Genomic DNA, 17,391 nt, shown 5'->3' with positions numbered 1-17,391 from the left:
GCGGTGGCGTAGGGGAGAGAGATCAAATCCTTGCTTTATTGTGAAATAGGCAGCCATTCCAGTTTGAGTCCGCTGCCTACCGCAAGCTTCCAACCCCACTTTTACCATGCCAGCTTTCTCTCAGCTCCTGCACTAATATAGTCCATAGTCTTTGTTGTCACGTGGTTATTGCATCACCAGGGGGGGCTCTAAAAAATCTGGATGGAGTGAGGAATAAGAACTAGGACGAGGCAACAGTTTTCATAATATTTACCCACATTGAAACATGATAACATGCAAGTTCAAGCAATTTATCTCAAATGTAACACAAGAAAAATCATTAGCTGTAATTGGATTTATATTTTAAAGTTTTCCTTTGATAAGGGAAGAACAAATGATTCATTCTGGCTCACTGACTTTATAGAATCAAAGGGAAAAAAACCTAATCCACCCAAGAAGGTCTCAAAAGATGAGCAGAGCATGTGTTTTGTCCTTGAAATTTCTGCTATTCTTTTGATTTATAAGCAGTCCGAAGAAGAGTCCTATAAATTAAAACATATAGTCCTGCGTCTTAATTTTCATACACACCCCAGAGGTAGATTTACAGTCAGTCAAGACCTACTCCATCATAATTAAATTGTACTTGTCAGCTTTTTATTGCTATTCTTGGAGATAAATCCTTATCTTCGAGGTTCCCACAGTGATTATCATCATGGCCTCTTGCTTTTATCATGGAGAGGGGATTCTGACAGAATCATAACTCCTGGAGATTCTGTACGACTTACCTTCAGCTCCATCTCTTCATCACAAGACACCATTATTTCATTACCTAAAAATATTCTGATTGCTTTTGTTTCTTCAAAATTTTCCAGAGGGTTTTTTTTTTCTCATTCTCTACTCCCCCACTCCCATTCATACTTGTCTCCTCCCTTCTAAGAAATCAAAATAAATGTTATTTCTTTCTTAAAAATAACTTAATTTTTCTCAACCTTGTTTATAATCATATAACTTCCTATTCTGATATTTGATAGAAGTTTGCCCCATCTCACTTATTTGGAAGTAATAAATATTCTTGCTAAAAATGTGACAGTCTATGGTGAGAAAAAGCATCCTCATATCTAATGTGCAGTCCTTTCTTTTTCTTTTTTCTCCCAAAAGATTGCTTTTTTCAAACATAACTTAGATATAATTTCCCAGAGAATCTCATGCAAGAATCATCAAATAAGCCTAATTCCAAAGAAGCTCATATTCATCAGTCCCATGAAGGAGGACTTCAACATACCTTTTGCAGGGGTGGGACACCATTTATCCCATACAAACGCTATCTCGTGCTGACAAATTAGTAGTCTTTCTGCAAATCACCTTAGCAATACTCTTTCTGCTACTAATTTCTTGTGGGAATCCACCTTGAGGAAAACAGAAGTGTAAATCGCAGTTATATACAAAAGTGTTATTTGCAACATTATTAAACGGATTGGTTGTTTAGAAGGAATCTAAAAGTAAAAAAAAATAAAAGGAATGATTCAGTACTTTTGGTACATCCCTAGGATGGAATATTATGAAGCCACTAAAAATGATCTTTACAATTTTTAAATATTCAGAATCATAGAGAAGCCAGGAAATACTAACAAACAGCAATTAGATTGCATTTTCTACTATGAAATTTGCCCTGAATCAAAGAAAAGAAACATACAGCGTCAAAAGTGAAGCGCCGTTGGCGAGTGAATGAAGAAGTGAGGGGCGCCTGGGTGGCGCAGTTGTTAAGCGTCTGCCTTTGGCTCAGGGCGTGATCCCGGCGTTATGGGATCGAGCCCCGCATCAGGCTCCTCTGCTGGGAGCCTGCTTCTTCCTCTCCCACTCCCCCTGCTGTGTTCCCTCTCTCGCTGGCTGTCTCTCTCTGTCAAATAAATAAATAAAATCTTAAAAAAAAAAAAAATGAAGTGAGCATTGTTCTGCACTGCGAGGAGAATGGCAAGTGCTAAGGAGCTTTATGGAAGGCCATGTGGCGAAGGTGTTGATGCTTTGGAAATATTCCTGTCTTTCGTTTACCAATTCCATTTCTAGAAATTTATTTTACAGAAATAATCTTGGACATGCACAAGAAGTTATTCATGAGACTATTTACTGAAGCTAATTATATTGCAGAATTATGAGCAATATAAATACTTAACAGCAGGAAATAGGATAAATAAGCAATAAGATACCCAGATAACAAATACTGTGTATTTAATGACAGAGCAAAATGTGAGACATACATTTTAGAGGGAGAAAAAGCAGATTACAAAATGACATTTAGAATATCATCTCACTCGTATAAAAGTAGAGCCCACCTATGAGGGTAGAAAAGACTATAAGCTTATCAAGCAAGTATTAAGAGACTGTGGGGTCTGCACAGTGCCCTTGCGGATTAAATCAATTAAAACAGCTTTCAGAAGTATACCATTTGCTTTCTTGAGGTAGTTCACTGACTCAAAAAGGATCTTGCCACCATTTTAATGTTGGATATATTTGTAGGATTGGAATAAATACTTGAATTATGTTGATACTTAGAAGTAAGGAGGACCCACAAGGAAACTTTATTTTCTTCTGCTCTCTAAAAGACACAGGGAATTCAGTTAGGAAATGGGAAACTGAATTTTTATAAATTTAGTTTTTACACATGAAAAATATATAATAATACAATTCTGGCTGGCATCAAAAAAAGATTACTCGGTTGCTAAATATCTGAAAGCTAGAAAAGGACATTTTAGAAAAAAATGAATCTGCACAATGTAAAAAAATAAAATTATATTTAAAATATGTTAGTTTAAAAATTGCAAAGTGTTTTGGGCTTGGAGATTACTTGAGTAAGAAGTTGGTTACATGTGAAAAACGTTAGGATATTGTTCTTAGAACTAACCACAAGTTGGGTACTGTGCAATATCATCGCAATGTTGAAACTTCTTTTCCTGTTCTGTTGAATTTGTGACTCAGTTATTATAATTCCCAATATGCGGTGCTTTATTGTTATTTTACAGCCTTTTCTGTGTGGTCACGGTTCTAACATTGCTCTCTCATTCCAAGACACGTGAGTGCCAAACGAACCTCAGGAACTCCTAAGAAGACGGCGTTTCACTCTGATTCCCTGTTCCTTGCTCTTAACGAGTGACACCCTTTGTATAAAGTCAGGAAGTTGGCTATCTATATTTTAGAACAAACCAGAAGAGGTTTCAGCAGAGACGTAGTATCAGGTTTTTAAGCTCACATAGGTTTATCCTATTTCTTCCAACAATTTGCTTTGTGGGCACTTGTGGGACATTTAATGTGGATTGTTCTTTTGTACATCTCCTTTTTTATAAAATAAGAGCTTGAGGTGAGCCTTTCTTATCGAGCTTGTTAACACCTATTCCTGGCTTAAATTGTCCAATGGGATTTTTTTTTGCTCACAAAAGGCTTATCACATTTCTTCCAATAATTCATTTTATGGCCGTTGGTTCCTGGCCAAGTGGGCCTTTCCATAGGCTGCCTCATGACATGGCAGCTGTATGCTTCCAGGGTAAAGCAATCCAAAAGAGAGAGTGGGAGAGAAGCATTGCCAAGGTAGAAGCCACAGTCTTTCCATAACTTCATCTCAGAAATGATATCCCATCACTTCTGCCATTTCCTATTCATTAGAAGTAAATCAGTAAGTCCAGCCAACACTCAGTAAGAAGGAATTACATAGAAGTGTGAATTCTAGGAGGAAAGAATCATTTGGGCCTGCCTAAAACACCATCCTAAGTGTGAGAACACTGTTGGGTGGTGTGCAAAAAAACAATAGCCCAGGTAAATCTCTAAGGAGATACTCTTGTGGAAGCAGATTCCAGAGGGTATACGTCAGGACCTGGACAGGGGGACTGGGCAGGATAAGGGGTAACTCATCACAGAGCTGGCACGGTGAGGAAGGACACCTGTGTCCAGGTGACTAGAACACTAAAGGAAATACAAACCTAAGCTCGGGCCTGGAACCTGGCACAGAAAGAAGTTGTGACCCAGAAGCCAGCTTGCAGGCCATTAGGATCTGCAAGGATAACTTGTGTTAAACTCTGTTGCTTCATATCAGGAAATGGGTAGGGGCGCCTGGGTGGCGCAGCGGTTAAGCGTCTGCCTTCGGCTCAGGCCGTGATCCCAGCATTCTAGGATCTAGCCCCACATCAGGCTCCTCCGCTAGGAGCCTGCTTCTTCCTCTCCCACTCCCCCTGCTTGTGTTCCCTCTCTCGCTGGCTGTCTCTCTTTGTCAAATAAATAAATAAAACCTTTATAAAAAAAAAAAGGAAATGGGTAGAAAGGGAGACGTGAATCTGGGAAGTTTCGTTGGCTTAGCTTTGAGAACTAGGAAAATGGCAGGGCTGACATGAACCACAAAGAGTGGTTCTCAAACTTTGCTTGGTATCACAGTCACTTGGTAACTTGACAAAGATGCAATGACCCAGGGCCTATGTTACTTCAATAGGCCCAGCCCCCGTGCTCCTCTTTAATACTCTAGGTAATTCTGATACATGCCCAAAGTTTGAGAGCCTCTGTCTCAGAAGGACTACTTGTGTACCCCAAGGAGTGTGCCATTTACTTATTCATGGTAATTAATTTGCTAAATTAACAGACTAGCATTACACTCTGACACAGTTCATGGTGAAAATATGAATGTGAATCCTTGTAGGCAGAAATGGAGAAAAAGATGGTTATAAATAAAAGCATTCCAAGAAAAAGGCCTGTGCTTTTATGCTGGGGGAACAAATCATGGCTGGCACTGATTAATAAATTCTGCTCTCTCAGGCTGACAAAATGCAAAAGAATTTTCTTTGCCAGAAATAACAAAATGGACACCAAAGCCAACATCTGGAAGTTATTCTTAAAGAAATATGGCCTTAGCTAAAATTGGACTGGTGGGTTAATTTCTATTTACCCATTTCACTGGTCCATGCTGACTAAAGGTTAACGCAACTTACACTAAAATCTTCATCCTGCTTTTCTTTCTCTTTCTTATTCTTGTCACATCAAGTTTATTTCCAAATCTGTCTGACAAACATATATCGGAGGCAGTCTACAAAGCCTTAGATGGACTATGGACCCCAATTATTCTTTTATCAAATAGTCTTAACTGAGAGGGATCCTAGTAAGGAATATATAGAGATCTGGTTTTAAATCCAGACGATGCCATTGACCGACTATGAAAACTTAAGCAAATGACGTATCTTCACTGAAGTTAGTATATATATATATATCTATATATATATATGTGTATATATATATATACTATATATATAGTATATATATATATATATACTATATATATATATCACATAATAACCTTGAAAGACACTGTTAGAAGGGTTGTAGGCAAGATGCCCAACCCATAGCAGGTGCTCAGTAAACTGAACTATTATTACTATTAATGCCTGAGACTCCCTAACTCTGTAAACATCAAAAGCATTAGAACCACAATTTGTTTAGGATCACGTGCAGTGTATGCCCATCGGGCCATATTTCTGATTTCCTGTTTTTAAGTGAAAACTGTAGCATAGTATTAAGAGCACAGATTCTGGATTCAGCCTACCAAGTTCAAATCTAGCTTTGAAGTTCACTAGCAATATATGCTTGGATGATTTACTAGACGATTCACTTAACCTCTCTCTGCCTTTCTCTCTTCCTCTATAAAACGTGGATAATAGGGAAGCAGGAACCTCATAGGAATTGGTTAAGGATTAAATCACTATTTGTAAAGCACTTCCAAGAAAAAGCACCATATGTGTTAATAATTGTTAATAATAATTCCCTTCTTAAAAAGTCCATTCTTTTTCTTACTCTTTTTACCTTATCTATCAATTCTGGATGTTGTTTATCAAAGAAAATAATGGATTGCAGTGTCTTTTTGTGAAGGTTTCCTCCTTTTGATAAGTTGATGATACCATGCCTCTCTAGATTTGTTTTCAGGTCTTCCTTAATTATAGGATCCAGCTCTTAGGGGAACGTGCGCTGCTCATTGCGTGACAGTTACTGTTGGGAATTGCAATGAATCGTCTGAGTCAAGAGAGCTCCATTCATAGAATTACTCCACTGTCAGTAAACTAATTAGTCCCCATGTGATCTGAACACAGGGAGGCACTATCCAAAACGCCTTGACCGGCTCTCAGGAAGTAGCATTCCTTATTAGAACTTTGCTCAGAATTAAAATAATGGGAGTGAGTGATCCAATTTTATTTTTCTCTCTATGACAGCATGGAGTGGTGGAATGCTCTATGCAGTGATTCACCAACATGTGTGTTTAATGATAATAGTAAAAATAGAGCAATATTTTCCTATACATAGGAGAGAATTTCATATTAACTCACTTTTTTTTAATGTTGTTTAATAGAAGTATTCACTTCAAAGATTGCCTTCTTCTTTAAATGAAAACTGTTATACCAGTATTGATGGTGAGAGGAGCTTCTGGGATCATGGAATTTGTTGTCATGGCCACTTGGGTGGGAAAAAAACCCTCCTCATGTGACCTCAGCAGTGTGATTTTTCCTGAGGATAGTACTGCTGGTGTTCATTCATTCTCTAGGCCGGCAGACAATAAATCTATGGTGACTTGAGAAAATTTCCCATAAAGATTTGGCCCCCCTGTGTATTTTTGAAAATTTACTTCCCCAAATTTTAAAAACTCATGTGTAACGCACATCCAGTTTATGTTAAATATCAAAGGTTTGCTGATGTCTGCACAGCCCTACGGATAGGAAGCCACTTTGATTTTATCTTGTAGCTGCGACACGAGCACTTCAAAATGAACAGAGAAGGAAAGTATCATGTGTAGAGAGTGGTTTGCATTCCCAAGGAGAAGGCGGTTGTCTTCTTGGTGGCTCTCAGTAAGAATTCAGAGGCTTCTCGGGCGCCTGGGTGGCTCAGTCAGTTAAACGGCTGCCTTCAGCTCAGGTCACGGTCTTGGGGTCCTGGGATCGAGCCCTGCATTGGGCTCTCTGCTCAGTGGGGAATTTGCTTCTGTCTCTGTGCTCTCCCTCTCTTTCTTTCTCTCTCTCAAATAAATAAATAAAATCTTGAGAGAAGAAGAAGAAGAAGGAGGAGGAGGAGGAGGAGGAGGAGGGAGGGGAGAAGGAGAAGGAGAAGGAGAAGGAGAAGGAGAAGGAGAAGGAGAAGGAGAAGGAGAAGGAGAAGAAGAAGAAGAACTCAGAGGCTCCTTTCTATGAACAGTTTCCCGAGCTTCAGAAGTTCCCTATGATCCAGCCATTGCACTACTGGGTATTTACCCCAAAGATACAGACGTAGTGAAGAGAAGGGCCATATGCACCCCAATGTTCATAGCAGCAATGTCCACAATAGCTAAATCGTGGAAGGAGCTGAGATGCCCTTCAACAGATGACTGGAAAGGGGGGGTAAACAGAAGGGGGAATGAACCATGACAGACTATGGACTCTGGGAAACAAACTGAGGGCTTCAGAGGGGAGGGGGTGGGGGAATGGGATAGGCTGGTGATGGGTATTAAGGAGGGCACGTATTGCATGGTGCACTGGGTGTTATATGCAAGTAATGAATCATGGAACATTGCATCAAGAACTGGGGTTGTAGTGTATGGTGACTAATATAAAAAATAATATTATTAAAAAATAAAAATAAATAAAAAAAAGAACTACACTTTTCAGACAGAATAAAAAAAAAAAGAAGTTCCAGGAACACTCAGCATGAAAAAGTCTGAACAGGGAAATTGGAGAACTGTGGGGGACACATCAGTCCCTGAGTGGGAACACTACCTGGACACCTGCTGGTTGGGGGCACGTGGCCGCAGAGGGTGAGGCATGAGTTGGAGCAGGTGGCACCAGGAGGTCAAGGAAAAGCGACGACAGGGTGACAGAAGCCAAATATGTGGAAAGAGAAGCTCAAAAGAGAGAAGGGGTCGACACGTATCGCACTGTCCAGATGTGCGGCTACAGGAAAGTGAAACTCTAAAAGCAAAGGGAAGAGTAAGACAGGACAGTGTAGAACAAGGGAAGACAGTTTATCTGAATTCAGCTCCCAAGCTGCAGGACCCTGGCAACAGCCTAACTGGATTTTGAGTTAATACAGTGGATTCTTCATTCTCTGGGGACATGTACACAGAGTCAATAGAAAAGGAGAGGAGAAGACCATTTTTCAAGAGCAGGAATGACATGTTGGTTGTAGTTGTCAATGGCTAGACAGTATTTACAAGCTCTTTTTGTGAAGAAGGCTTCGTGTTCAAAGCTAAATTCATACTTGCCTGATATGCTTATAATTGTATATAAATGTCATATAAAGTAAGTTAATGGTTATATTTAGTATACTTGTCACTTTTAAACAAATCCCATTTGTTTTGAAGTTCAAATATACTACTTTATAAAAAATGTATGTCTAACATGCCTTGTTTCCTTATTAGTGCGCTGGACGTGGTTGTTGTCCAGTTTGCCTAGTGTGACTGAATGTGATAGTGTTAGGGTTTGCATGCATCAAGGAGCATGAACTATTGGCATTTCTTAAACTTCTCAGGACATGTATTTTGAGGTAAAGGTGCTCAATATTACTAAAAGCTCTGTAGGAAAAAAATACTATCTCGTAGATTGATCTCATGGTATAAATTGGCTAGGGAAGACCCTTGTTTGGATTATTTGTAGGTTTCCTTTTAATGATTCATCACATCAATTGCATATTGCACAAAACATCCCTGTAAAATGTATTATATTTACCATAAAGTCTGTTTTCACGAGAACATTTTTTGGGACGTTACACATGTCCTATTAATGGGAAACATTTTTCTCAGTACCTGGAAAAGTACGGAGCAACTGTTTCAATTTTCTCTTGTAGACAATGACATCATATGGTTTATTTTGTTTTTCCCTTAGCTTGGCTTCTAGAGAACTTTAAGAGGCAAAACTGTGGTTCCGCAGATCAAATTCACCAAATCTTACTGCGTGTCTTTCATGTACTAACCTCATCTCTGGTTTCATTTTTTTCTAGCCTCATTTTTTCTTTCTTCTCATTTCGTCTAATTAAAAAAAGAATGGTTGGTACTCCTAATTCTTCTTTGAAAGTAAGGTAGGCAATAGAAGAAATCAACAGATGTCTAGATATGTTTATTAAAGTCTAGATGGGGCCTCGCATCCTACCTACAGGTTTCCTGGTGTGCGGGAAGGGGAGGGTTAGCAGCTCAAAAGGGGTCAGATCCACAAGCATTTCGGTTCTTTTCACTGATGATGATATTTTTGTTGTTATTAGCTTATTATCTTGCTTCAACTTTTGGAGCAAATTTTGTTGCTTTCTGGTTACTAGGAGATTGTGCTTCTTTCTAAAGTGAAATTTAGGTGTGTTTTGGTTAGAGAGCCCCTTGGTTTCCTAAGCATTTGCCTGTGGAAGAATTATGAAAAAAAATTAATGTTTCTCTACACCACTCCTTGCAATATATTTAAATGTTACCAATGTGAAGTAATCTATCTTTGATTGATCAAACTTCAACATTTAAACTTACCTAAGAAGATGTGAATTTGGCTTACGTCTTCAGTGAAGAGAAGGCAAAGATTCCTGGCCTTATAGAACAGACTTTATTGCAATAAAATCTACTGAGTGGTTTTCCACAGCAAATTAAATTAATAATAATGAGGTTAGGTACACATAGTTCGGCAAAAAGAAAGTTTTACTTAACAATAATAGATTTAATAGTAGAATTATTTTGAGAACCAAAAAAAAAACTAGGTTGCTAAAGTATTTGGGTTTTTTGTTTGTTTGTTTGTTTTTTAAAGAAAGAAAAACAGAATCTCCATGTGTTTACTTCTGACTTACAGAATGCTTTCAGGATACTAAGAAAATATGTACATTTGTGTTTCCAGTTCTGGCTTAACCCTGAAACTCTACCCTCTTATTTCTAACTGCAGAACTTTCTCACTACCAAAATGTCCTGATATTCAAATCCATATACTTTTCTCTTGACAAGAGGCGCCTCCTCTCCAGGTCCTTGAGGTTTCCTTTGTTGCCTACCATGGAGGATAGGCAAGAGGGAACTGCAAACACACTCACATTTGGGACAATATTCCCAAAGGTTCATCAGCAGATGTCTATTGTATCTCCCAGTCAAGTTTCTCCCCCATGTTTTTTTACTGCTATCTGGAGCAGAGAGACTTTTCTAATCTGGCCATTGACAAGCAGGTAGTCAGGATCTAGACTGAATAAGTTTTTGTTGAAAGGTCTCAGGAAGCAACTTGACACCTGCACCCTGATAAGTGTAGGCAGCTCCATTTTTAATATGGAGTCATAGCCAGTGATAGAAAAATACCAGAGAAATAGGGATTGACTTAGGGATTCAGCAATCCCACCATGAATTTAAGTTTCATATTTGAAAATATCTTTAAATACCAGATAAAATGAAGTTCCAAAGTACTGGAAAATCTGGGAGTGACCATATCCATGAAAAGAGAGGTAATCCTGGTGGAAAGGAGGAAGAGGATCTCTATTTGAACTATTCCACCTTTGATGAGTGTTCACGTACGACAACTATGAAGAAATGAAAGTACAAAACTATTCAAAACATGGACAAAGCTATTTTTTCAAGTACAAAAACTATCAGGAATCTCTTCAGATTTTTCCAGGGTGGAATGTAAGCCAAGAAAAAAGCATGGATTATGACAAAGCCATTTCCCTAAAATCTATGTTCTATAATAGTTACACAGCAAATGCGTCCAGCCCTGCCCTGAGTTTAACCTCCCCCATATAGAGGCAGAGATAGAACAGGACAAATTGAGGGGTGCCTGGGTGGCACAGTTGTTAAGCGTCTACCTTCAGCTCAGGGCGTGATCCCAGCGTTCTGGGATGGAGTCCCACATCTGGCTCCTCCACTGTGAGCCTGCTTCTTCCTCTGCCACTCCCCCTGCTTGTGTTCCCTCTCTCGCTGGCTGTCTCTCTCTGTCAAATAAATAAATAAAATCTTAAAAAAAAAAAAAAAGGAGCAGGACAAATTGAAAACCAGGACAGATGTTAGAACCCTTCTTGATCTGATTGAAAATGGAGTAAGAGAAAACAAGAGCAGAGAAGTTACCAGGGGAGGAGTATATACTAGGAAGTTTGGGATGGTACCAGGTTTACTTATTTGTTTTGCCTGAGGCCGATCCATCTTCATTAATTCAACAAATATATATCAAAAGAATACTGTATGTCAGGCACTGTTGTAGGTACTGGTATACAACAGCAAAAAAACAAACAAGAAAAAAAAAACGGATAAAGTATCTCCATTCTGATGCAGTTTATGTTCCGGAAGGGGAGACAGACAATACACAAATAAATGTTATGAAGAAAAAGAGAGCAGGAAGTCAGAGATAGAAAATGAGACAGAGTAGGTGTAGCAAGAAAATCTCTAATAAAGTAACTTCTGAGCAGAAACTTGAATCAAAAGCATAACCAAGCCTTGGGGCTGTGTAGGGGCAAGAACATTCCAGGCAGAGAACACATTACTGCCAGGGCACTATCAGCCTTTCAATAATAACTGAACACAGAGTTTTTGTTTGTTTGGGTTTTTTAATACTTTTTGTTTGTTTTTTCCTGTGGGATCATATATGGCCACACTGGTGAGAAGAAAACAAACAAAACAAAACAAAAACCTGAGAAGCCAATACACATATCGGTATGGATTGCCAGTCAAAAATACAGCCAATTTGTTTGAAAAATGAAAATGAAATTTCTTGGAAGACAATCTTATCCAAGATGCCATTTTATCTCTCTAATCAACCTTTTTAGTTCTGGCATTTCCAAATGCATAAAATGATAATACAATTTACAAAGAAAGGAACAATAGGAAAGGAGAAGAACTCAAGCATTTTGTGATATTCAGGACTGAACATTCCCATTTTCAAAGTCTGAATAAAATTCGAATTCTGAATAACAACACCATGTAATCTCAAAAGTAACTTTCAACTAATATCTTCATGAACGTCAACTCTTTTAGTTGATCTTGGGGAACAGAACCAAGGCGCCATTTTATCTCAGTGACAATGAACCTGCAGAGAGCTAAGTCACACTGTATGTGTTACATAGAAAAATCTGAAATGCAATGAAGTAAATCCAGAATTTATTTCTACAACTCATCTGGTTCTTCTGTTCTTATTTAAACCCAGCCAGTTTAACGGGATTATCTGCAGGGGGCAATGCATATATTATGGTTTGCACAGTGCATGCCTGGGGATAGGAAGAGGAAACCACGCAACAGATGTCCCTATGTCACAACTTACTGACTTTGTATTTCTGTTTCCAGGAAGACTGGTGGCCATGTTTCTTTCAGTCCTGAATTACAGGGGCTCCCACATTTCAACAAATCGGATATCCATCTGTCAGACTGAGTTGAACCAGATTTCCATGATGTGGAAAAAAATGCTCAAGAGAATTATAGATAAAGCCATCAAAATTATGTTCCACCTGTGGTCATAGCCAAGCAAAACCTGCCAATTTTATCCCACGGTGGATCTAGTGACAGCTCTCATCGCTTGGCTTTGCCTACTTAGTTCTGCCTTCCTATATTTCACTCCAAGCTAGGTTTTCTTCAAGACCCTATAGGCTCAAACATCAGGTGAATCCAAATGACGAGAAATTCACTGAAAAGAATCTGAGCCTATTTCACATGCATAATTCACATTTGTAATGGTTTCATTCAAGTGGCTTATTGAATTCTTCTTTTAAATATTTTAGGGTTTTTGTGTGTGTATGCCTTGACAAAATGGATTTATCTAACACCACATAAATACTCTGGATAACTATCAAAAGTTGCCTCAAAACGACAAAAATAATTCCCAAAAGATATATTATTAAGGATTAGAGAGAATATAAAATTTAAAGCTTGTGAATTTTGCTCTTTATCTTTCTAGAGTAAATTTAGAGGTTTCTTATTTTTCCTTCCTGTCCCTGATCCATATTAGTAACAACAGAAAGGCTAAGAAATGTCAGTGTAGTTGTTCTGTAACATATTGGGAGTTATAAGGAGTCCAAAATGCTAAGATTGGAAGAGAAAATTAATTCAAACACAGAGCTCCTTTTCTTAATGCAGGTATGTTATTTTATCTATATATATATGTATTATATATATTACATATAATACACATATATACACATATACAGGTATCTGTATATGTGTATCTAGGTAATATGTATATGTACACATATATAGGAACATGTATATATATATATATACACACACATATATATATATAGGTACATGTATTTGTGTGTGTTATATGCCAAACCAAACTGACCTCACACACACATTATATATATATAATGTGTGTGTGAGGTCAGTTTGGTTTGGCATGTAAAAAGGAGACAAACATGTTATCAATATTTAGTTCCAATTCTGTCTTTAGCACTAAGCTTGTTATTGACATATCCTAACTGTCCATGCCTTTCTTATTTTGTAAGCCAGGACTAAAGAAATGGATTGCTATTGCAGGGGACTTGGTAATTTTGCATGGGCATAAAGGCTGATAAACATAGATGGGATATTTTACTGGCTATGTTATTACGTATGAAGTGCCTGTTGATTAATTCATAGAAATGAGGCTGACTCTTAGAACTCCAAAGTTGAAAGAAAATCCAAATGTCATCATTTGTTATCTTCAGGTAAGCTTCATCTCGCTAATATTGACAGATGCCATCTTAAACTCTGCTGGAACAAGCAAGAAAATAAATAAACACATTCACAGACAGAGATCTTACTGAACTTAAATGAATTTCAGGCAAGAGGCCAACTTGAGAATTGGACTGGAATTGACAATATGTCCCCGATAATGTTAATAGCTAACATTTATTGAGCTCTTACTATGTGCCAGACACTGTTCTAAATGCCGCATCATGTTAACTCATTTAATCCAAATACAAATGCCTATCTCTATTTTATAAATGAAGAAACTAGGGACTAGAGAGGTTATGTAGCCTGACGAAGTTTGCCCTCCCAGCAAAGAGTGGAGCCTGGATTTAGAATTAGGGAGTCTGACTTCTAAGTACTATTATTACTTCCAGGCTAGGTCATCATCTACCACCAGACTTTGAAGCTATGTTTTTTCTGTACTTCTAAGATGGTATATTTTTAGTTAAGCAGTTTGGCATCTAACTCTCCACTGGGTCCAAAGATTCTGTGCAGTATCGCTGAAGGCAGATATTTTTTGTCAATTTTTATTTTAACTCTTAAATTTTCAAGACCTGGACCAGTGACTGGTGCATAATAGATGCACACTACGATATTTGTTTGATAACCAGTTACTCACTGTAGTCATATTTTCTATGCATGAGCTACAGTGTCTGGGTCCTAATCCTGACCTCACAGCTTACTAGACACACAGCCCTGGACAAGTTACTTAATCTCTCTAAGCCTCAGTTTTCTTATCCATAAAATGAAAGGAAATATGATTCTTCTCTAAGATTCATTTTTTAAAAAAGATTTTATTAATTTATTTGAGAGAGAGAGAAAGAATACAAGTGGTGCGGGGGGCACAGGGAGAGAGAAAAGCAGGGTCCCCACAGAGCAGGGAGCCTGATGCCAGAGCCGATCCCAGGACCCTGGGATCATGACCTGAGCCAAAGGCAGACGCTTAACTGACTGAGCCACCCAGGAGGCCCTCTTTCCTAAGATTTAAATGAGATAATAAGGATTTAAGATTCTAAGGATTAAATGAAATTATACTTCCAAACACTTACCACAAGAAAAACGGTTTGATAAGTTCCTAACACACACTTACCATATGACCTAATGATCTCATTTTTATGTATTTATCCAAGAGAAATGAAAACATAAGTCAACACAAAAACCTTACCTGAATAAGTGCTTTATTCACGATCATTTAAAACTGGGAATAGCCCAAAAGTGAATCAACTGGTAAATAGAATAGAGAAATTATGGTATAATACGATAGTGCTCGTCAGTGAAAGGAATAGGCTATTGACAAATGGACTGATACGGATGACACTCAAAACCGTTATGCTAAAGCAAAGAATTCAGACAGAAAAGATTACATATGTTGCAATTCCCTTCATGTGAAATGCTAGAAAAATAAAAATGGGTAGGCACAGAAATCAGATCACTGCTTGCCAGGGTCTAGGACTAGGGTTTGGGGGAAAGAGTTGATTACAAATAGGCACAAAGGAATTTTTCGGTGTGATGGAAATATTCTATACCTTAATTTTAGTAGTGGCAACATGGCTATATATATTTGTCAAAACTTAGAACTTTATACCCAAACGGGTTGCCTAGTATGCTGTATAATTAAACCTGAGGTTAAAAAAAGACTATTTAGCAAAGTTCTTAATATATAATAAGCACACGAAATGTATATTCCTACTTCTATTTATATTTGGACTTTCTTTTCAAAAAATTATATACAAAGACTGGGTAAACTGGAGTATAAAACTGCTTTTTTAAAAATGAGTAGCTATGAAATGGTAATGCTCTGAAGGCACTTTGTACACTTTCCACAACCACAAATTGACTTCTGACTTGATTTCTTGGGAGTTTAGGGCCTCCTCCCAGGAGTCCTTACTGTATCTAATGGTCTCATTGCCTGACTTTTATCTTCAAATGATGAAGATGATTGTTTTCTCAGGCCACACACCACATTGGCATTCTTCAGAAAATCCTTCCTAATAATATTTCGTTGAAATAGGTCTCCTTGTATTCTCTACTTATTGCCATTGAGATTTTATTGATTCATTCTCCCCCGTCTTTCAGACCTCCTGTATCAGTCAGGGACTGGGGAAATTGCTCGGAGCATGCGTACACCAGGGTGAGCAGCACGACCGAACCGTCATCCCTGCTGGGTTTGAAGCGGAAGGGACAGAGGTTAATTCTCAGGGAACGAGCTCAGGGATGATCGCAAAAGGAGAGAGCAGACGGGTTGGAGGGAGTCTTTGGAAGAATTTCATAGCCAAGCCACAATAACCCAGCAAGAAGGGGACTGGGAGTACACACCTGGCCTCACACTCTTTCATCCTGCTGGTGACTTCTATTGCCAGAGGAAAGAGAACCTGTCAATGCAATCTGTACAGGTAAGCATCCCAGGACACAAGGTGAATACGAGGGGAGAGTGGAACTGGAAGGGTCCAGTGAGAAGATGCCAGTGCATTACTCTCCAAATACTGAGAACTGGAAAGTCCCTCTTTTTCAAAGATTCTCTTTGGCAGATTAATTTCCTCCACTCTTGTATTGCATGGTTTTGAGATTTCTCATTCTCCTCAGTATCTGTCTCTCTTCAGATCCCTTTGCTAGTTTAAAAATGCAACTCTGTTACCTTGTTGGCCTAGTTCAGGGTCTTCTCACTTTGGTCAAATGGCCTAAAACAAAGTCCACGTTGATCTAGAATGTTCTATGAGGCTGGCCATGGATGAAGCAAATAGGTTGGCCCTTGAAAAAAGGCAAAGATCTTAGAAGGGGGTGGGTAGGACAAGAGAAGTAGAAATCTACGATATTGAGAGAAATTAGGGCTCCTGGGGAAGTGGGAAACAGTTTGTCATAGTGGAAAATTGGGGGACTTAGAGTAAACTATCTGGGCTTTGTTGTACCTCAACAAAGAGGTACTGTGTGACTTTGTACCAGTTATTGTAACCCAGTGGTCCTCGGCTCTCTCATCTATAAAAGGAGAACTACCTGATGTTCTAAGGGGGGACAGTACAGTGTAGAGATTCAGCGTGTACAGTGTGTACAGTGTGTTCAGTGTGTATAAAAGACAGTCTGCCTGGATTCATTTATTTATTTATTTTAAAGATTTTATTTATTTACTTGACAGAGAGCCAGCTAGAGAGGAAACACAAGCAGGGGGAGTGGGAGAGGAAAAAGCAGGCTCCCAGTGGAGGAGCCTGATGTGGGACTCGATCCCAGAACGTCGGGATCATGCCCTGAGCGGAAGGCCAATGCTTAACAACTGTGCTACCCAGGCGCCCCAGTCTGCCTGGATTTAAATCCTGACTCTGCAACTTCCTAGTACTGTGACCTTGTGCAAGTTACTTAACTTCTCTGAATCTAAGTTGTTAACATAGCACATCTATCTGCCATATACAAAGTACTTAATAAAGGTGAGTCACTAGGATCTAGAGGCCAGTTACAGTCATTCTAATCCTTCCAATCATCACCAGCAACATACCTTAGATCCCAAATCTCATCTAGTATTTGGTAAATTACCCTTAAGGTTTGTCTATGAACTGTTATTTGTTATAGAATATTTCTTACAAACAAGATAAAAGTCTTCAAGTATTCACATGCTTAACAATGGGAATTTCTGATAAGATGATGGTCTTTAATATATTTCCACCTTTCAGAGTTTCAGTGTATTGTGGGTATTCCACGAGATCTCTATTAGCAGTGAAGTATTCCACTTTTATAATGGCATAAAATATTTGCAAATGACTTACTATGTGTCTCATCTGTATTTT

Source organism: Ursus maritimus, unplaced genomic scaffold (assembly GCF_017311325.1).
Source record: "Ursus maritimus isolate PB19 unplaced genomic scaffold, ASM1731132v1 scaffold_4, whole genome shotgun sequence".
NCBI classification, from domain to species: Eukaryota; Metazoa; Chordata; class Mammalia; order Carnivora; family Ursidae; genus Ursus; species Ursus maritimus.
Note: the sequence above shows the minus strand (reverse complement) of the source record.